This window comes from Gouania willdenowi, chromosome 24 (assembly GCF_900634775.1).
Source record: "Gouania willdenowi chromosome 24, fGouWil2.1, whole genome shotgun sequence".
Taxonomy (NCBI): Eukaryota; Metazoa; Chordata; class Actinopteri; order Blenniiformes; family Gobiesocidae; genus Gouania; species Gouania willdenowi.
The window spans coordinates 13271572-13291748 of record NC_041066.1 but is presented as its reverse complement, the minus strand read 5'-3'; the positions used below and the strand labels follow the sequence as shown (position 1 = coordinate 13291748).

General features: G+C 38.3%; 1 protein-coding gene and 1 long non-coding RNA gene across 2 annotated transcripts in view; one reads left to right on the top strand and one right to left on the bottom strand.

The window, feature by feature from the left end:
* LOC114457416 (hormonally up-regulated neu tumor-associated kinase homolog B) overlaps positions 1-20177 on the top strand; it is a 124100-nt gene that overhangs the window by 44992 nt on the left and 58931 nt on the right. The gene's annotated exons all lie outside the window — the stretch shown is intronic.
* On the bottom strand, positions 6316-9723 carry LOC114457419 (uncharacterized). The gene is made up of 3 exons (XR_003672941.1): positions 9481-9723; positions 6667-6766; positions 6316-6560 (listed from the first exon to the last, which is right to left on the bottom strand). It is a non-coding gene; the product is annotated as an uncharacterized LOC114457419 (long non-coding RNA).

Genomic DNA, 20177 nt, shown 5'->3' with positions numbered 1-20177 from the left:
AGTTCATTATCATTTTCACAATGATTCATGGTTTCTCTGACTTTTCATTAGCTTTCTGCTGCGGACCGAATTTGATGCCATAAAGCAGAGATGGGCAACTTCTACCAGAGTGGGGCCCACAAAAATGTGATTGTCTGATCTGAGGGCCACATTATCAATATTTATGTTAGCATAGAATAATGATCAATCTGAGCAGTAATAAAATAACAAAGGTCTTTGTCTTTGTAGTCCTTTTGTGTGGGTTTTCTTGGTGTTTGTTGAGTTTTTAGACGTTTCATGTGTTTTTTAATTCATTTTGTCTAGTTTCTTGTCAGTATAGCAAATTTTAGCTGCCTTTTTGTATGTTTTGTTTTTTTGCGTCATTATTTGTGTTTTTGTTATATTTTTGTGTATTTTTCTGTCATTTTGTGCAACTTCGTTGGCATTTTGTGTGTCTTTGAAGTCCTTTTTGACTGTTTTGTTGTAATTTTGTGTTTAAGTGGTTCTTTAGTGTGTCTGTGATCATTTTGAGTACTTTTGTTGACATTTTGCTGTCATTTTGTGTGTCATGTTGTGTTTTATATAACTTCCAACTTCATGAATTACAGTTTTGTTTGAGGGGCCGCAGAAAATTAGAGCGAGGGCCGTATGTTTGGCCTGCGGGCCTAGAGTTCGACACGTGTGGCATAAAGTCTAAAATATCTCCACTTAAATCAATCCTAAACTCAATCTTATTCCGTGTCAACACAGTACTGCCCTAACAGTTTAACCAGTTTTGAACGTGTAGTTGATTTTGACTAGAATACCCCCAGTGATCAGATTGCCCCCCAATAATATCAGAGATATAGTTTTTTGTCAGTTAGGGTTCAGAAGAATTCACACGGACACATCCATCTGTAAACATTATTGACTAAACAAACAAACACAAGCCACACGCGTGTCTAAACAACCCACAAACACAACTCACCAGTTGCTACTGGTTACATACGAAGCCCCTGCAGCTTCCTGCCCGCTGTGTTCTAGCCTGGGTGAAGATCCTGGCTCAGATAGTCTCGCCTCACTGCAGGTGTAAGTGTAAGCTCAGGTGGGACTGAGGAGGATCCCAAGGCTAAAGGGAGAGCTGAAGTAGAGGGAGATGTGTGAGAAGATTACGCTCATCCTTGGCGCCATGTCTGTGGTTTCTGTGAACTGATGAGTCACCCGGATCCTGGGGGCGCTGACAGCACAACCAAGGGTAAGACGTTGTTGATGCTACTTGGAGGTGTTTTTTGCTCCCCGTACCGACGACGAGCCCCGCCCAGTCCCTGTGGGAAGCTCAGATGGGACAGAAAGGGATTTTGTTACACAGACTTGGAAGCTGGTGATCTGGTTAGCACTTCTGCATCCCAGCAACATAGCTTGAATGCTGGGTTTGAATCCTGGGGAGTTCTGGCCTCTTCCTAGTGGAGTTTGTATGTTCTCCCTTTGGTTTGCTTGGGTTTTTTTCTGGGTACTTTGGCTTTTTCCCACATCCCAAAAACATGCATATTTGGTTAACTCCGTGGTCCTAAAACCTTTTCCGTTGTGCTCCCCTTTAGAAAAGTGAAATATTTTCAGCCCCTCATCCCACAAAATTTCAATACAATTGATTTAAAGCCCCGATGTTACGCGAAGTCAACTTTTCTGTGTTTTAAACAACATAAAGCACTATTTAGGCTTCCTACACATGCCCAAAGTGTTTTTTTCATTGATTCCCTCAATCGTTAGTTAGAGGGTGATTTGCTCCTTTCTTACTGCAGGGCGAGCCCAAACACCTCGCTCCAATGCGTTCCCACTTTGATGATGAATTTGACGCGGCACTGAGCTGGAGAAGCCGCGCCTCCAGGAAGCTCTCTGAGCTCTCTGATCTTCCTGGAGGTGCACGAACGTGAGCATTTCAGATGGGTGAAAAATAGCATGACATGGGACCTTTAAAGATTTAAAAAAAATAAATTAAAATTACAGTTTTTTAATCAAAAGTATGAAAAAAACATGCACAATCATATTTTAGAATGGTAGTAGTAAAATATTTAGCCCAAAAAATGTATTAGGGAGGCAGGGGGCGTGGCTTTATCAAAGTGGTTCACAGTTTGAGGACCACTGGGTTAACTGGAGTGAATGTTTGTTCTTCAGAATGTGAGTTCCTCCAAAAACTCAAAGTACGAGAAAACAATTGGTATTTGCAATAAATCATTGAATGAAAAGTGAAATATTTTGTTTTAATGCATTCATTTTACAAATCTTTTTCCAGCGTCAGAACGCAGGAACCACATTTTCAAAGGGACAAAATAAACCCTAGCTTGACACACACATTATCGTTGAATATGGCAATTTGATTGATTTACAAGTATAGGAGTGTTTGTAAGCGCATGAGGGAAGCACACATTCCACATTCATATAAGTAACACATAGACACACACATGGTTTTACCATGTTTGTTTTACAGCCTTTTGCTGCTTTTGCTGTGTAACCTCGACCACAGTCTAACCATCTGTCCAGCTCTCTGGATGCCTGTAACCACCGGTAACCCCCTCCTCCCTCACGTCTATCCTTTACTCTGGATCTCCTTTGTCGTCTAATGAATGAGCATCTCACACAATGATTTTAAACTTAAGAAAAACATCCTAACACCAAATGGGCTGTAGGCGTTACCAATGTCCGAGTTTACATTTTCTCAATATGGGATTACTGTTAGAGTCACACAGTGTGTGTATGTGTGTGTGTGTGTGGACGTGTGTGTAGTAGCATCACAGTCACAGAGACGAAGGTCACACATGCTGAAGCGTTTGGAGGCGCTTTATTTCATATCTTTCACACCCTCACACCTGTGTGGCTTGGCTGACACTGGGCCCAGTTAGATGGCTTTCACACACACACACACACACACGCACCCACACGCACACGCACACACAAAGCCATGCATTCACAGCCCGTCACTTATCAGAATCATACAGCTGGGAAAAGTTGTGGCTGTAGGGAGTTACCCATAGTTCATAGTTCTGTGTCTGATAACAGCCGTGTATGATTAAACATACATGTAATGTACGTAAGCTTTTGTTTTGATGTCATATTATCGCAAAAATTAAACTTTTAAATTCAGAACAATAGTAATTGGTATTGTTTTATCTAGAACAGGAGTATCAAACTGAAATGGGCCAAACAAGAAAAATGTACTAAATTATTGTAATTTGTACTGTATTCTTAACACTTCCATATGTAAATAACTGTATGTACAGTATATTTAAGGTGTGCAGTTATAGATATTTGGAGCTGACGAATGAACCTATTTAAAAATTTAGTTTATGTTTGATCCATCGTAGCATCTGACTTTTATCATTTAAAAGAGAAAATGGCTGATCATTTACATCGATTAAGGTCAACTTTGGCACAATTATGGTAAAATCATTATATTATAAAAATGCTTGGATTTTCCTGATTTGGTCCATTTGATATTAAACTGGGTTGAAATAGAAATAGTTTGACACTTCAAGAATGTTTTCAATGTAATTTTTAATTTCAGTAAAATCGTCCCACAGGCCAAATTGGATGCTCTCGCGGGCCAGATTTGGTCCACGGGCCTTGAGTTTGACACATGTGGTCTAGTATATAACAAACAGCTTCAATTTTTTAACAGTTTTACCCTTTAACCATCTCACAAATTAATTTCTTACCGGCATATCTTTGGTATTTACTTTTACTCAACTATGGTGTTGCTGCAAGGTGTGAATTTCCCCTTTGGGGATCAATAAAGGTTTATTTTATTCTATTCTTTTTATTCTATTCTATTCTATTTCTCTGGGTTTCTGTGTGACTAGCTCGTTTCAACATTATTTATTCACAGCAGGTAAAATCATTTTACACGCATTGCTTTGAGGTTTAGTGCAAAAAGAATCAACCCCCTCCTTTATACTTCCGTCACCTCAGCAAAAATCTGGATGTCTGTTTTTGTTAACGGCCTCATTTCCGCAGACTTCCGAGTGGATGTTTTTGTCGGTTTTTAAACTTCCATGGAAATCCAACCTCTGCTTCCTTTCTGCAAACCCCGACCGTCAAAATACACTTGTTTAGGCTTCTATGGGATTAGAGAGGGGGTTAGCTGGGGCCACACGTTTTTAGTGGATGAGTCAGGAAGGGCGAGGTGTCCAGAAAACCTTTCAGTGAAAAGGGTGTAAAACGAGGTGATCATGTTAGTCTGAATGCTGAATAGGGTTTTGGGTTTTTTTGTAAAAGGAATACTGGGAAAACGGTAGATTTCTTTGCTTTCGATCCCATATAAAACCAAATGGATAGTACAGTATATTTAGCAGGGGTTTGATTTGTAGACACCACTATGCCTGAGGTGTGTGCTGAGGGGTTAATTAGGACGATCTGAGCCTAATCCCTCCCTAGGGTCGTCTGCAGGGGTCAGACCCAAACAGAGAAAGGTCACAGCAACAACCGGCCAAACTCATTAAAGAGTAGCTCATATTAATTGTAGAGCTCTGTCACCAACAATTTAGTCCATTTAAATATAACACATCTTTAAATAATTGTCAATATCATACATTCATTCTGATACTCGTGAGTTGTGTTACAAAGTGCGTCATGAACCGCCCACTTTTGACCTTTTTGTGTGTGTTTGCTAAGCCCGACAGGCGGCAGATGGAACAGTATTGATAATTGGCCCCTGATCACTAGTATTGATTTGTACTTACAGTGAAAAGGGCTTTACTGTATTCAGCAGAGCAGGCTCACAAACACTTCCACAGAGCTACTGTAGCCCACAGGGGACCAAACACTCTCTGTGTGGACAACAAAGTGTGTGACCGCCAAGCAAGGACGAGGATTAAGCTGAAAAAGTGCACACAATAACACACACAATGTGTTAAGTTGTCAGGAAAACACCCAGATAGAGGCTTATCGAGTCCTCAAACATCAAACCTGCTTTGTGGAGTTTCTTTTGATATGTGGGCTCGCCGGCTGATGCTGTATTTACTGCATGTCGGGGAGTTTTGTCTGCGTCAAAATTAGTTTGAATTAAACACTTTGTAATTGCCTATTTGTTCCTAATTTTACAGTTTGGTGGTAATCCTTTTAGGCCCAGTTTTCAGATTGAGGACCCTCACCATTATTTGTGTCAGAAGAAGCAAGATGATCGATGTAAACCAATGTATATTGTTAAATTGAAGACTATCCCGTGGTTGAAATTAGAAAATCTTTATAAAACCTGGTCAGTCATTAGGTTTGACAACATAAGGGTTGTTTATCAAGCTATTTTTTTGTACAAGACCAAGCGGACAAATTTGTCAAACCAAACGCCATCTAATGAAACAGCCTCAGATTTAAAAATAAAAGTCTTTTGACAAAACGGCCTGAAATGAAAGTGCCTTTCAGGTCGCAAAACACGACACAATGTTGTATTTTGAAGAAACCGGAAGTTCACATGACATCATTAATATGTGCCACTTTGGATACGAGAGTAAGTTAAAAGCTGTTATTTTATATTTATTTTTAAAGGTTAAGATAGATCAACGTTTTCTTTAACAATACGTTGTGATAGCTTAACTTTTAAAAATAAGGGAAAAGAACAGCTTTTCAATTTACTAGGGCCAAATGAAAGTGGAATACTCCTTAAAACACCTTTTAAATTCTAATTACATTTTGAACTCATCCTTTAGAAACTCTGTAAGTTGAGCATTTAAACCGCAAGTGCAGTAAACCTACAGCTGTAGAAAAAGAGATATTCCTTGGTCGTCACGTCCCTGGCACAAGGAATTGATGAAGCGACCAAAAAGCGCGACTAATAACGGGCGATTTAAAAGACTATAGTTGCTGAAGTGGCGTTCCGTGTGAACGCACCTTTAGAACACAAACACCTGCTTATTTCACCCATCGGGGTGAATAAATCGCTCTCTTCTGGGTGGTTGCCATGGTAGTGCGTGTTATCTTTGCTCAATTGATGGTGGCTTTTTATCGGGCTCATGCACTTATGTAACCCAAGATTTACATACTCGGAGTTGACTGACCCACTTCATACCAGCTGTGATGGAACCAGATACCCAGAGTTTTCCATTGCGGGGTATGTTGACCCAGAGTTTATGGATAGAGTTTGTTAAACCTCCTTTTTGCAATACACCCCAAGTGTTCCTTGCATGATTACAGATTACACATTTATTCATTGATTATTGCAAAAATGAAGGATTAACTCATAAAAGAAGGAAAACATTGTTCTTATATTTTGTTTGTATTTCGGCTTACTGTTAGCTTTGTGCCAATGCTTTTACTGCCTGTCCCCAAACTACCACCATACGTATATCATAATATTTGTACAACAAGAAACTTGATGCATGGACCTTGGAGGTTTTTTTTTTCTTTATATTGGTGCATGCAGCGAGTCTGATATGACATTCTTTAATATTGGTCATGATATAATGTTTTACAATGCGTTTTCAGTGATTTGAGGGATATTTTGATGTAGGATCAGGGTTTTGACTACCTGCATACAGTTCATGTGGTTGAATGGTGATCATCTGGTGTGATTGACAGCTGTTCCTGGGTGGTAGAAGGCAGTGACAGCCATGTCACTGTGGAAACAAACATAGCAAGCTGACCAGCCAATGAGGGCTAAACAAGAGCCCCAGGGATCCATTTGGTGACATGCTCAAGACTTTAACAAATATAAACACTCACGCACGCGCACACGCGCACAGTTGATATGTGTTCTCTCCCTGTGTGGCGTGGACTCCTTTCGACACCGTCCATGGGTCGGTGATGTTGTTGTCATGGGAGACTGCTCTCAGGACGCGTACACACACACACACACACACACACACACACACACAGGCAGATACACACACACACACGGGGCAAGCAAAGACAGGGGTCAGCTTATATTAAAAGAACAAATAAACGTTACGTTCACACCAGGAACCCACCACAGACGAGGCGAGCAGACAAATGACAGGAGGAAGTGAGTGTTTGTGTGGAGCTGCTCAAGAACCCAAGATATTTTTCATGTTGTCGGAACAGAAGCTTGGATCAGTTTGTACCACTTTACTGTAAGTGTTCCCCACCTGGATAGGTCCATCACACCTGCAGAGCTCAGATGCTCCTAAAGCTGTGGTTCCCAAACTTCTCACGGTCCCGTACCCCTTCAGATATTTAACCTGAAGCCATGTACCCCTTACTCCTGCACACTTAAAAACATAATAATGTAATGTCATATACATTGTAGCCCTGAAGTGAAATTTGTGTCTGAATTTTACCAATCCTATTGAAGAATAATATATAATAAAAAATGACATTAATAACCTGTAAGCACACAATAAAACATCTTATTCAGAATGATCACTGGATTTATTTAACTTGCCTACAACTCACTACAACTTTAATGAAAAGGGTGAGGTTGAGAGGATGAACAGAACTCTGCAATGTTTTGCTGAGTTTCTTCATCTTTCTTGGTTATTGGCGTGTTGCAACCAACTTGAATAGGTGTATATTGCCAGCTACTGTTAGTGGTGAAAGTAACGGATTACAAGTACTCATGTTACTGTAATTGAGTTTTTTTTATGGATACTTTTTTGAGTATGTTTCTAAATCAGTTACCGTATTTTTCAGACTATAAGGCGCACCTGATTATAAGGCGCACTATCAATGAATGGGTCTGACCGGGTCTATTTTCATACATAAGGCGCACCGGACTATAAGGCGCACCGGTTTGTTGTTGTTGTTGTTGTTGTTGTTATTATTATTTTTATTAAGGCTCATTAAGCGAAACAAATGGTCAGATAAGTCAAACTTCATTCAACTCATTAACAATAATTTTCAACATTGTTCAGGTTTAACACATAAAATACAGAACAATACACTCACTTTTTCAGGTCAGTATGTTGAAGCACAGTACTGGTACATATCACTCCACGAGACGTCTGACTACGGTAGCCCTAAAGTGCCAAAAATCTATCAAGTGGTACAGCTTCATAGTTTACCAAAGTTGTACTGAAACATTTTGACATCTTAATTTCATACATGAGTCGATTTTTGAGAAAATTAAAGGATTTTAAGTGCGCCTTATAGTCTGAAAAATACGGTATTTTACTTGTACTCAAGTACGTTTTAAAATATATAAATTCATTTGTTACATTTCTACACTCAATCGTTACTTAGTAAACTATTTTTTTTTTTTTTTTTTAAATGACCAACGAACATTTACTTATACTCCCAACAATAAACGTGGGGGTATAAGTAACTTGTAACTTTACTTTGAGTACTATTTAATTGAGCTACTTTTTACTTGTACTTGAGAAGAATTTTATGTATGACTTACTTGCCCTTGAATACAATTTCAATTGAGTAAAAGTACTTCTACTTGAGTAGGATATATCAGTACTCTTTACACCTCTATCTACTGTACATTTTTTTATTTCATTACCCTCCCGTTCTTCACTCGATGTCCGTTGCATTAAAGAATATACGCTCTAATTTATTATTATTATTATTATTATTATTATTATTATTATTATTATTATTATCATCTTGTTATTTGCACATTCTAGTCTAACTACTGTTTATATTTATACTTATGTTTATACTTATTATCATCTTTTCTAGTTGATTGTTTATTATTGAATGTTTTCACTATTGGAGAGAGCACAGTTGACCGAGTCAAATTCCTCGTGTGTACAACATACACTTGGCGAATAAAGATGATTCTGATTCTGATTCTGATTCTGAATTTGCTAAGTTTAAAGTTGCGTTTCCATTGGCGGTATTGGCTCTACACAGCTTCGCACTCCTCGCTTTCAGGATCCGATACTGTTTTTCTGGAGCGTTTCCATTGAGCACCAACCTGACACGCCAAACTGCCAGACTCCACGGATTGCACTTTTTTGCTGCCATCCTCATTAGATCGCCAACAAAAATCAATGGCGGCCAAATACTTCCTCTCTGTGCATGAGTTGATGACTCTACGCTGTGATGATTCTCAGACCCAATCAGTGTCTGCTTTGTGCCTACGTCACATTTTCAGAACCTCAACAAAGGAAGTACCGAAAAATCAGCGCCAGGTACCATGGAGGAGGTACTTTTTCCCAGTGGAAACGCGCAAAAAGAGAGTAGAGCCTGTGCCGCCAGTGGAAACGTGCCATTAGAGAGTCTTAAAGCATTTTCTACGCAAAGTCTTGTTCTGTATTTTGTTTTCATGTTTTTCAAAGCTGAAAATCCACTTTCACACAAGCACCTGGTGGGAAAGGGCATCAAAGTCTTGATGGCACGAGATTGTTTCTCTGTCACCATTGGTAGTCTTACATATGTGTAATTTGTGGTAATGCATGGAGGCTCCTGACTGCTGCTGTATTTATATTCTAGTTTCCAATTTTGCATTTTTATTCACGTACCTCCTATAAGAATTTGTGTACCCCACTTTGGGAACCTAGGTCCTATAGCATGCGTGTGCAGCTTAGCTTCCCACCCCTTCTTCTAATCTAACTGCCTTTTTTAACTCACCGTCTCCTCAGATCTTTCCTCACGCTCTTCCATATTGCTCGCCTTCATCACATCTTTCAACTCTGTATCCCCATTTGTGTTTATTTGTTTTTCTCCATTCTTCTCTCTGTTTATGTCTCCGTCTCTTCTGTCCGTCCTCATTTCTTTCTCTCCTTCTCTGGCCTTCATAAATCGCTTCCTTGTTGGCTGTTGAAGTGTGAGGAATTGCAGATCTGATGGCTTCTCGCAGCTGTTGTAGGCATTCCCAGGTTCACCCCATACTGCACTGCCCTCTGTGGTCCCGCTTTCAGACTAGAAGGCAAAATATACAAGACACATACGGGATTTCAAATATTTAAACTGCTTTGATCTGGGTTTCATTTATCTCGCTAACCAGGCCAACGAGTCGGCACGCATCATGTGAAGAATAAATAACAGGTGCTGCCTTTTCCAATCAAATGCTAAGATTTTATGTGTGAAATAGTTAGTATTAGTAATATAATATTTTCCACACTGTATATAGTATAGACTAATTTGACATCCCAGCTGCGGACTGCATTGTGGGATCAGTGTGTGTGCAGACTGCTGGTAGGACTCCCTTTCCAGGAATATAATTAATCACACAGAGTCTTTCCCTGAATTGCCTCCCCTGTATCTTTCTGCCTACGAACACACGCACACATCACATCATCATACATTTAATTAAGGTACCATTATCGTCCACATCTGATGTTTTTCAGGATCTGAAAGATTGCGCTATGGAAACTATGGCTTATCAAATCACACAATACCAGTTTTTCTTTGAAACATGGAACGGTGTCTGCCAGCCATTGACCGCACACACAAAATGGTGGATCACAGGCTCAAGATTTGCGATTTTCAAAAGGTTTGCATATTGCTTTGAGAAAAAACACAAACGAAATGCTAAATTGCGAATTTTTGAAAAATCCATCCACTCGTCAAAATGTTTCACTTCAACCCTGAGCTGAGCTTGGCAGAGGGACGAGAGGAGGTTGTTCCAAGAGGACACAGTGTCCCGTGTCAGCAAAGGCTCGCGGCACATTGCACACCTCGTCTCATAGCCACATGGAGGTAAATAAGCTGTGATTAAGTGATATAGGGGCCATTTATGTTGTAGTCTTCCATAACTTTAAGACTAGAATTTGTCTAAAACATATTAACTAAACTTTGTGTGTGTGTATGTGTGCGTGTGTGTGTGTTATTATATGACGAATGTCCTGCTAACCTTAGCTATCCATCAGGCTTTATGAGGCTCTGTCTGCTGTCATTCACTCAGAGTAACTTGGGTTAAAGGAGGAGGATCATTATTATTACCAACTGGAATAAGCACATTTAGTCCTCTCTCTGTGTCACCCCATACTTATTCCCTCTCTCCGATTCCATTCCCTCTTCACTTTCACTCCCTCTCAGTGCTTCCTCACTCTGCCACCTCCACCAAGTCCCTCCATTATATAGCCCCTCCCTCTCTCCTTGGCCCCATTAAGTGAATAGTGATCATGTCTGGCATTTCATCAGGTCTTTGCTCTTCTCTCCTCCATTAAGATTGATGGGCTGCTTGGCTATAAATGAGCATGCTAAGACTTGAACAGGGCCACGGTCAGGCAAGGGCTACATCAACATGAACATTTAGATATGGACACACACGTGCAATCCCATCACACAGATGTCTGCTCAAATGATAGTTACAAAAACTTTAGAAATTCCTTATCAGGTATAATATTTGTGTGATATATTTTTGTTAATAATTACAGAGTGTTTTCCTGATTAATTGACAGTCACTCTGATAGATATGTTAACCACTCTATGTATAGCCCTTCTCCTACCTTATTATTTCCTATTTCTAAATGCACAGGTGTCCACTGTCAGTCAGAGGTGAATGAATTGCTTTTTGTGGCAAAAAGGTTAAAGGTCAAGGGTCAGTGCTACTCTGACCTCACATGTGTTCCTGGCCTGTGACTGTTTTATTCTTAGAAGGTTTAGATGGCATGTATTCGTGTTTGGCATCGTCACGTTTTTTTTTTTTGTTTTTGTTTTTTTTTGTCATTAAGACAATTCTATTCCCCATCATTAAATGCTAAATTTCAAATTTACATCAGAACTTACTAAAATTGCTTTTTAAATTTCTTGTTGTGTAGTTTGGCATCAACTTTTTACAAGAAAGCAAAAGTAAAGAGGCAGTCATTTCAAATGTTTATGGACACTATACTGTGAAAAACTGTTGGTTCACCATTCAATCATTTGATCTAATTTAAGTCTCTTTTATTGCAAGTTCATTTCCTCTAAGGTGGTTTTTCGCAGATATTTCTGAAACACATGCAGCCATGTGTGGATTTATAAATAATAATTAAAATACATCGTTGCAAGGTCAGACTTCCAACTTCAATTGTGGATACTTTTATAAAACCCAGGAAACAGCGGTTCTACTTCTCTTTTTTTTTTAAATTTTTTACATTAACCTTTAATGCCTATCTCTGAGTGATTAACCAAACCTTAAAAATAGTCATTCGATAAAGTTGGAGGAAATTATGAGAAGGTTGAGGCTACAGCTAATAAAAAAAAAAGGCAAATGTTCGTTCAGTTTCAGGCCTGTGGTGAGACTCGCACAGAAATTCTGCCTCACTGTCGAACTGATGTGACACTTTATTTTCTGGCACTAAAAGATTACAGTGTGCTTAAACTGCGAGGTGAGGAACGACTGAAATTAAATATGTAATATTAAATGCTGAAGGCGGGTGAGTAATGGCGTCAACAAGATAATCTGAATGTTTGATAATTTTAGATGCAGCCCTGCAAGGACACGGTGAGTAGCATTATATAGAGCAGTGTTTCTGAAATGGGGGTACATGTTCCCTTAGGGGTACGCAATTGCACTACAGGGGGTTCTTCAGACAGAGAGAGGAAAATTAGTAGATAAAATCATTACAAATATGGGGTTTTATGATTATTTTTAGTTAAAAATGATAATCATACTGGTAAATATTACCAGGAACTCACAAAACGACAACAAAAACTCACTAAATGAGATCAAAATATACTGGATTATAAAAATAACAGACAAACAAACAACAACAAAAAATACAGAAATTGACACCACACGCACTAACAGAAAAAAATGCCCAAGATCACTACAAATTACACAAAAACATCAGAGAAACATACAAAACAACATAGGAAACAACCAAACAACACCAAGAACACACACACTAAGAGAGAATAATTTAAATAATACCAACAGCACACAAAAACAACAACAAAAACATACAAAACGAGGGAAAAATATACCGAATAATAAAAAGAACAGACAAATAACAATAAAACACGCAACGTGACACCAAAAACACACAAAGAAGAACATGAACTGAAAATACAAGAGTCAGTCTTGGTCCCACATCAGGAGGATGATGAACGTAAACGATAAAAAAAATAAAAATAACCCTATTCAGGAGGCACAAAATACTGTTTCATTCCACTTGTTTACAAAATGAGATGCTTTAAAATGTGTGTTACCACTTGTTCATTCCATCATTATGCTTTATGGTTTTTCATAGTATTCTGAGCAAAATGTAGTAGTCGGCCAAAGGGGGGTACTTGGATTTAAAAGTTAGAAAAAGTGGGTAATTGAGCAAAAAAAGTTTGGGAACCACTGATTTATAGACAACTACTGCAAGCCTGTGCAACATAAAGATTTTCTTGATGCAAATGATGAGGTTTGACTTTGATTTTGGCTCTTTAGGTGATAATAAACAACACTTTTACTCCATCGTAAATGTTTGTATTTCCAATGAAGCTGATCTAAATATGACTTTGGATGACATCACTGTGGCTTTGTCCCTCTGTCTCATTTTTCCTCTTTCCTTGGTCCACTGCTTTATAAGTGCTTAAGTCAAGTGTTAACATACGTCCACCCCAAGAATCCTCAGCCGTTAAAACTGTCCTCTATAGAAGGCAGCTGTGAATAACTGTCGTGCGTCAGTTACAGTATGTGTTTGCCAGAGTTCTCATGAGGGACATCAGCTCAGATCACATGGTTAGGAGCTGATAGACATTTACAAGGCATCTAGAGCCTCTCGTTCCTTTTTGGCTTGGCTCTCGGCCTGTCGGACCATTTTAAAGTCTCACGCAAGCATGAAGTGTTACAGTACGTGCTGACCATAAGGTCTACACATGTATGCGCATGTATGTGTGGCTGCGTGGCTGGAGACGCTCCAGTGAGGTTTTCATAATTATTTCTCAACACCACTGTCATAGATCAGAGTTCATTGGGTGTCCAGTGGGATGGTTACTGAGAAACTCGCAGCGCTGAGCTCCACATAAATCATTTTTTTTTAGCCAAGGCAATTTGATGACAAAGATTTAAATGGTGTAAAGGACACCCTGAGCCTGAGGTTCTTGCAACTGTCATCAAATACCCAGCAGGCCATTAACCGGTCACGCAGGCGGAGCAAAGCTGAGCTCTCAGCATCGTCCCAGTGCCCAGCCTTTCCTCTCGCTGTTTAGACACTTAGAAGCACTGGATGAGCCTCTTTGCCCTGATAGCTGTTTGCTTCTCTAAATATCCTGTGAACACCTGTAAATCTTTAGCTTGTTACACTGAGAAACTGCAATACACAAGCTTCCCTTAAGTAGGGTGTCAGGGTTTCCCCCAGAAAACTTGCTAAACCTGGTGGTAGAGAAGCCCACCGGCGGCCCACCGTGTTTTAAATGGAAAAAGTTGACAGGAATTTTGAAATTATGACTATTATGTGTTATTATAAGCCATTTATTAGCAGTACTTCAACATAGAGTTTTACAAAAAGGCACAATCTTGAAATACAGTTTTAACAATAACAAAAAAAATACAATTAAAATAAATAATATCAATTGTTTTCACTTAAGTTAAATCCTAGTGAATCTTAAAACAAGCCATTGCTGGTCACATATAAAAGTAAAATATATTAACATGGCCAAGGGGTAAAACCCTGGGTGACCATATTTTGATTTCTAAAAAAGAGACACTTGGCGTACTCAAAGTACTCAATGTTTTCTTGAATCTACCTTGTAATGGCAAAATACAATATAATAGGTAAATAACTTGTTATTGTCCATAAGGTTTAAAAATATATTTATCTCTTTATAATAAAGAATTGATAAAAGCTAATTTATACCTTCTTAAAATCTCTCAATCATTGAAACAATAAGAAGCATCTCCTTCTAGAAATTCAAATATTTTTTTAAATGTCTGTTGTCTGTGGAGATGGAAAATGCACCTTAACTTCCGACATTCTAAGTTTCTCCCAGTGGCTCCTTCGTTTTCAAGCCCCTCTCTGAAGCTCCATGGAGGTTTTATCATCCAGGAGGGTCTTCCTTCTTACATTGTCTTATTAAATCTACCAGTATTTTGTCTATTTAAATCCATCTTGGACTTTAGTCTCTCTTCTCTATGCGGCGTCTGACGATTTCATCAAAACAAAGCGGCATCTTTACAGATTCTGCCACTTAAAAGTAAGATTACCACAATGACATGACAGTGTAAATAGCAACTCATTAGCTTTCAGAAACTGCTGGATTTTCTCCGATAGAGCAAATATGAGCATCGTTACTGTGATTTAAATTACCCTAGATGTGTTCAGGGTCCTTTAGAAACCCGGACATTTTGATGAGTTTGTAAAATCCAGCCAGACGGTCCGAACAAGACGTAAAAAGAGGACATGTCTGGGTAAATCTGAACGTTAAAGCTGCTATCCTGAGTTTCTGAGAAACGTCTCGATGTCCCGCCCTAAACAGCCTCACTTCCTCCCACTGCCTCTCCCAATCTGCCAGAAGCCACGCCTCTACTTTTCTGCACGTGCATCGCGGAACATCAGGTCACATTGATATAGGTGTATGGGTCAGGTAGGAGCCAAAATCATATTTCCCTGTTTGTTGTTGTGTTGTTGTTTGTTTGTTTCCGTGCACAGTTCCACATTCACTTTGATTGACAGTCGAAAGCAGGAAGTCGAAGCCTATTGGCTGAGCACAGTTGTTTCCATTTGTATAGGGGTCTATATAGGACGAAGGAGGGACTTGTATACATTAATGTACTGTTTATGAATGACCACCGGCAGTAGACCATCGTAAAAGACTAGTTAGGTATTTTTTCGCATTTCAAAAGAATCATACATAAACATAAATTTCTCAGAAACTCCGGATATCAGCTTTAAGGCTATGAACCTTTGTTTATAGCATTTAGTGAACTTCAACTGCCTCAAGTGTGGACACATATTTATACGGAAACTTCAAGGAGTCATTATGTCTTCACCAACGTGAAGGCCTTTCTTTTCTGTCATGCAAACCAACATTTGTAAGTCTAATACGCTCATGGTTATCAAATACAAACAGAGCTCATGCTTTTTCTTGTTTTCAACACTGGCCAAACCTTGTTTTGTGCTCCAGGGAACTTTTTTTTTGTCATTGCTCAGCATGAGCTCACCTGTGGACACTCCACTTTCTATGCCTGGTCACGCACAGCAGGCCACAACCACCGTCTGAACGAGCCTAACCACGTGGTTGGTCGTCGACCCGTATGCTAATGTGCACTTCAATCACACAGGAGGCTAAAACCACATCACTCACATCCCCGCAAATCCTGAGTGTGTTGAGAGCTTTGGGGAAGCCAGTGTTCTGAGGGAAGAAAAGAAGCGATTGTGGAGGATTGTAGATACGTTCAGTAGGTTTATTCAACTTTCCAGAAAGGGCTGGTTATTAGCTCCATTACTATTCAGACACTGCTGCCAAAACAAGTAACAACATCTTTGTGTCTTACCTACAGAGGTGAAAGTATCGGATGTACTCGCGTTACTGTAATTAAGTTGCTTTTATGGGTAAATCAGTCATTTTAATTGTACTTAAGTGTGTTTTAAAATAAGTAATGTCATTTGTTACATTTCTACACTCAACAGTTACTGAGTAAATTATTATTTTTTCTTTTAAAATGATCTTTCGGACATATTTGCATTTAAATATAGGCAAGGCGACGGTATCATAATGCAATATATCATATACTGTTTGTAACGTATAAATATCAATGTAATAAATTAAGTTCCAATTGCGCAAGATTTGGTGTCTTCATTTTTAGGCTTATACATGAGATGTTTACTGTAAGCAAGGGAACCGTGGCAAGATTTATTACCAAAAATAAACATGGGGGTGAAAGTAACTAGTAACTTTTTGAGAACTATTTAATTGAGCTCCTTTTTACTTGTACTTGAGTATTTTATGAATGACTGATTGTACTTCAATCAAGTAACAGTACTTCTACTTGAAGGATATATCAGTACTTTTTAACACCTCTGTTTACGTAGTCCCCAAAAATAGATGTTTATTGTTATGAATGACTTTTTCTTTTTCAAATTCATTCTTATGCAATTTATGGTTTAGGGATATTTGTCACATTAGCAGTAATGTAGTGTGTATGTGTGATGAGTAGGCTATATGTTGACAGTCTAATAATAATAATAATAATAGCTATTATGAAGGAAGATGATACAGTATAGGGTTAGGGTTATTTTGTGATTTATTAGACTGAAAATATTAAAATGATAATCCAACAATGCTTTGTGTCACCTCCTGGATAGAGTGAGATTGAAAGGGATGTTAAAAAAAAAAAAAAAGATGTATTTTGAGATTTTGTTTGGTCTTTCTTTCAAAATATTCCAGTTTCAATCTATTCTATCCATGCACAGTGACACACACCAGTGGTGTCAAAGTGGCAACTAAGTATCTCAAACAAAGGCAAATCCAACCATTGAGAATAATGTCATGTTTATGCTTTAAAAACCATTATTTTGAACTTGTTCAGTGTCACAAATGAGTGAAAACCCCTAAAAATGCTCTATTGCTGTATCTGTGTATTTAGCAGGAAAGTGATTTGTTGGAACTATAAAGCTATAGCACACAACAGTCCAACATTGTTGAATAAAGTTAATTATTCCCTGTCTTAAGTCTACTAAAAGGCTGCAAAACACTTTTAAATGCACGTGAAAACTGTTTGACACTTGTTTCTGTGTTTAAACTGATCAGATATAACAGTTTAGTTCACGTGCATGAAATACATTTAGTGGAATACTTTTAAAACTGCAACACTGTAAGTAAATAAAACCTTACTAAATGGCCTTTACATATGGATCTTCATCCCTCTCTTATAGTACAATGCAAACTTTATATTAATGTGAGACAACTTCCTCTCTAGCTTGTGTATATATATTTGTTTAATTGTTTATTTATTTCATTCAAGACATTAAAACACATTTATTTCTCCTCCACATCTCGTCTGAAACAACAATACAGTTACTCTTACTCTCATAGTTCTTCATTATAATACATTTAGCATTCTTCTTGAGTTATTTTGATAATGTGATGTTGTCACAAGTTATAATGACGTTCTCTCTTAATGATTTTTTGGTTGCAGATTGATGGGTAAGATTTTTCAATTCGCTTTGGTACATGTTTTTTTAAAATGTTGTATTCTACCAAATTATGAAATTTTAATAATCTTTGCTGTACAAATATTGAGTTTGCATGTTTCCGGTATCCACTTACACTAATAACTCTCAGTGCTTGTTTCTGTTATACAATATACACAAAGACTTTTGATTCAGTGACTGCTTTACCTTGTGGGAAACGGCCATAATTTTGGATATTTTAATTTTTGTCTAATCTATATGTGATTTCCAAGATAAATGATCATCTATCATAACACCCAAAAACGTAATCTCATTTGTTCTTTGTATTTTAATTCCTTTAATAAACAAAGAAGCCTCAATATCTGATGCTTTTGGGCCAAAAATCATAATTTTAGTTTTCCCAATATTTATGGTCAACCTGTTAATGGCAACCCATTTTTTTTTTAAACTTCCTAATTTAGTTCTCTACAATTTCCAAGACATTTTGTATATTTTTCCGGAGAAAAATAAGATATTATCATCTGCAAATAATATACAGTACACTGACTAAACTAAATGAATAGAAATGAGGCTGTGTGGGTGCATGTCAGTTATTTCAACATGGGTTCTCTGCATTATCCATCAAGTAAACTTGCTATTAGACTCAGAATGGACACACACACACACTCTTTTCCCACTCTGTCCTCCCCCCGTGTCCACCTCCAGGCATACAGCGTGACAGATCTGTCACGTCGACACCTGGCAACACACAAGTGTTAATGTCTCCACCTCCACTGACAATCTTTAAAACCAATAACACTTTGCAGGAGTGTCTCTGTGTAAATCCACTAGGGTGTTTGAGCGTCAGATGATCTGCAGCACATTTATTTTTTAAATAAAAAAATTTTCCAGGATAAGATTTAAACATGCTTAGGTGTTTTTTTTCTTTTTCTTCCTTTTTACGTGTTTCTGTCTCTGTTGGCAGCGTGTGTGTTCCAGTGTGTGTGGTAAGGATGCAGCGGACAGGGTTTCCGTCCCCTGTCACTCAGAAACAACAAGCCAATCATTCCACGGATCTAAAATAAGCTCCCCTCACCCTCTCAGACCTCTCCCCCTTTCACATGTGTTCCGCTCGTCACCACCTCTCACCTTCAGAGTGACAGGAGACAACTAAAGGGTGCACAGAGAAGCTGGAAAGGAAACGGTTAACAGCAAAAAGGAGAAAACACTGAGGTCAATGTTTTTGTTCTGACAAAAAGTCTCGGGGGCGATGCTACATTTAGGTGTTTGCGTTGATGACAGAGTTAATGAATGTGCTAAACAAATATGGTCCTGTTTCAGTGTTGAAAACAAATTCATTTTCACGTAAGAAATCATGGAGAAACCTCAACAAAGTTACGCGTCTTCATCATTTTGCCTCTGTATGTGGGTCAATGACGTATGAGGATTTTCACCCTATGATATTTCATAAAATGGGTATCATCCGGCAAGATTTGCATGCATATTATGATGGAAAAAATTAAATAGAAGTACTTTTAAATCTTATACAGGACTATATTATAACTAAAATAGGGCAGAAAAAAAATTTGAATAGATTTAGAGTAATTTTAAAGATTTTTTTCAAAACGGCAGTCATGGCCAGAAAGTCGTAAGTACAAAATGTTTTTTAAAAAATCAAATTGAGCACATATACTACGTTATGCATAGTAACTGCAATCCTCCCCTCTACCCATACGTGCTGTGTCCTCGACTTTTGTTGTAATTGTGTTTCATTGTTTTGTTGTGACTGTTTTTCTCTTCTTTTTTTTTTTTTTTTTTTTCTTTTCCTCAAGTTTGAGGCTAAGTTTTTAATGGACCAAAAATTTCCAGATCTCCCCGAAATACTTGTAAAATGTGGTCAGATTATTGTAAAAAGGCTGCAGTTTCTGGCTCTTTTCAATGAAAACATTACAAAACAAACTACAATAATAGCATTGATCTGTACTGGTACTTTTGCAAGCCCTTGTTTTACCACGAGTTCTCACATATTTTTGTATATGGTTTATACATCTTGACGGTATGAGAGTCTGTACAATGTGTGTGTTTTTGTGTGTGTGTGTGTGTGCGTGCATGTGTAAGGGGGGGGAAGATGAGGTGTCACTTCTCATGGATCTTGGTGAACTTTGAGACTGTGAGGTCACACACTCGCTGACAACTCCACCACCTGTTGCCACACACTTGCTTACAGGGACACACACACATATCCACACCTTCACACCCACATCCAGCACACTCGCTCTCACATGGTTATCAACTTCT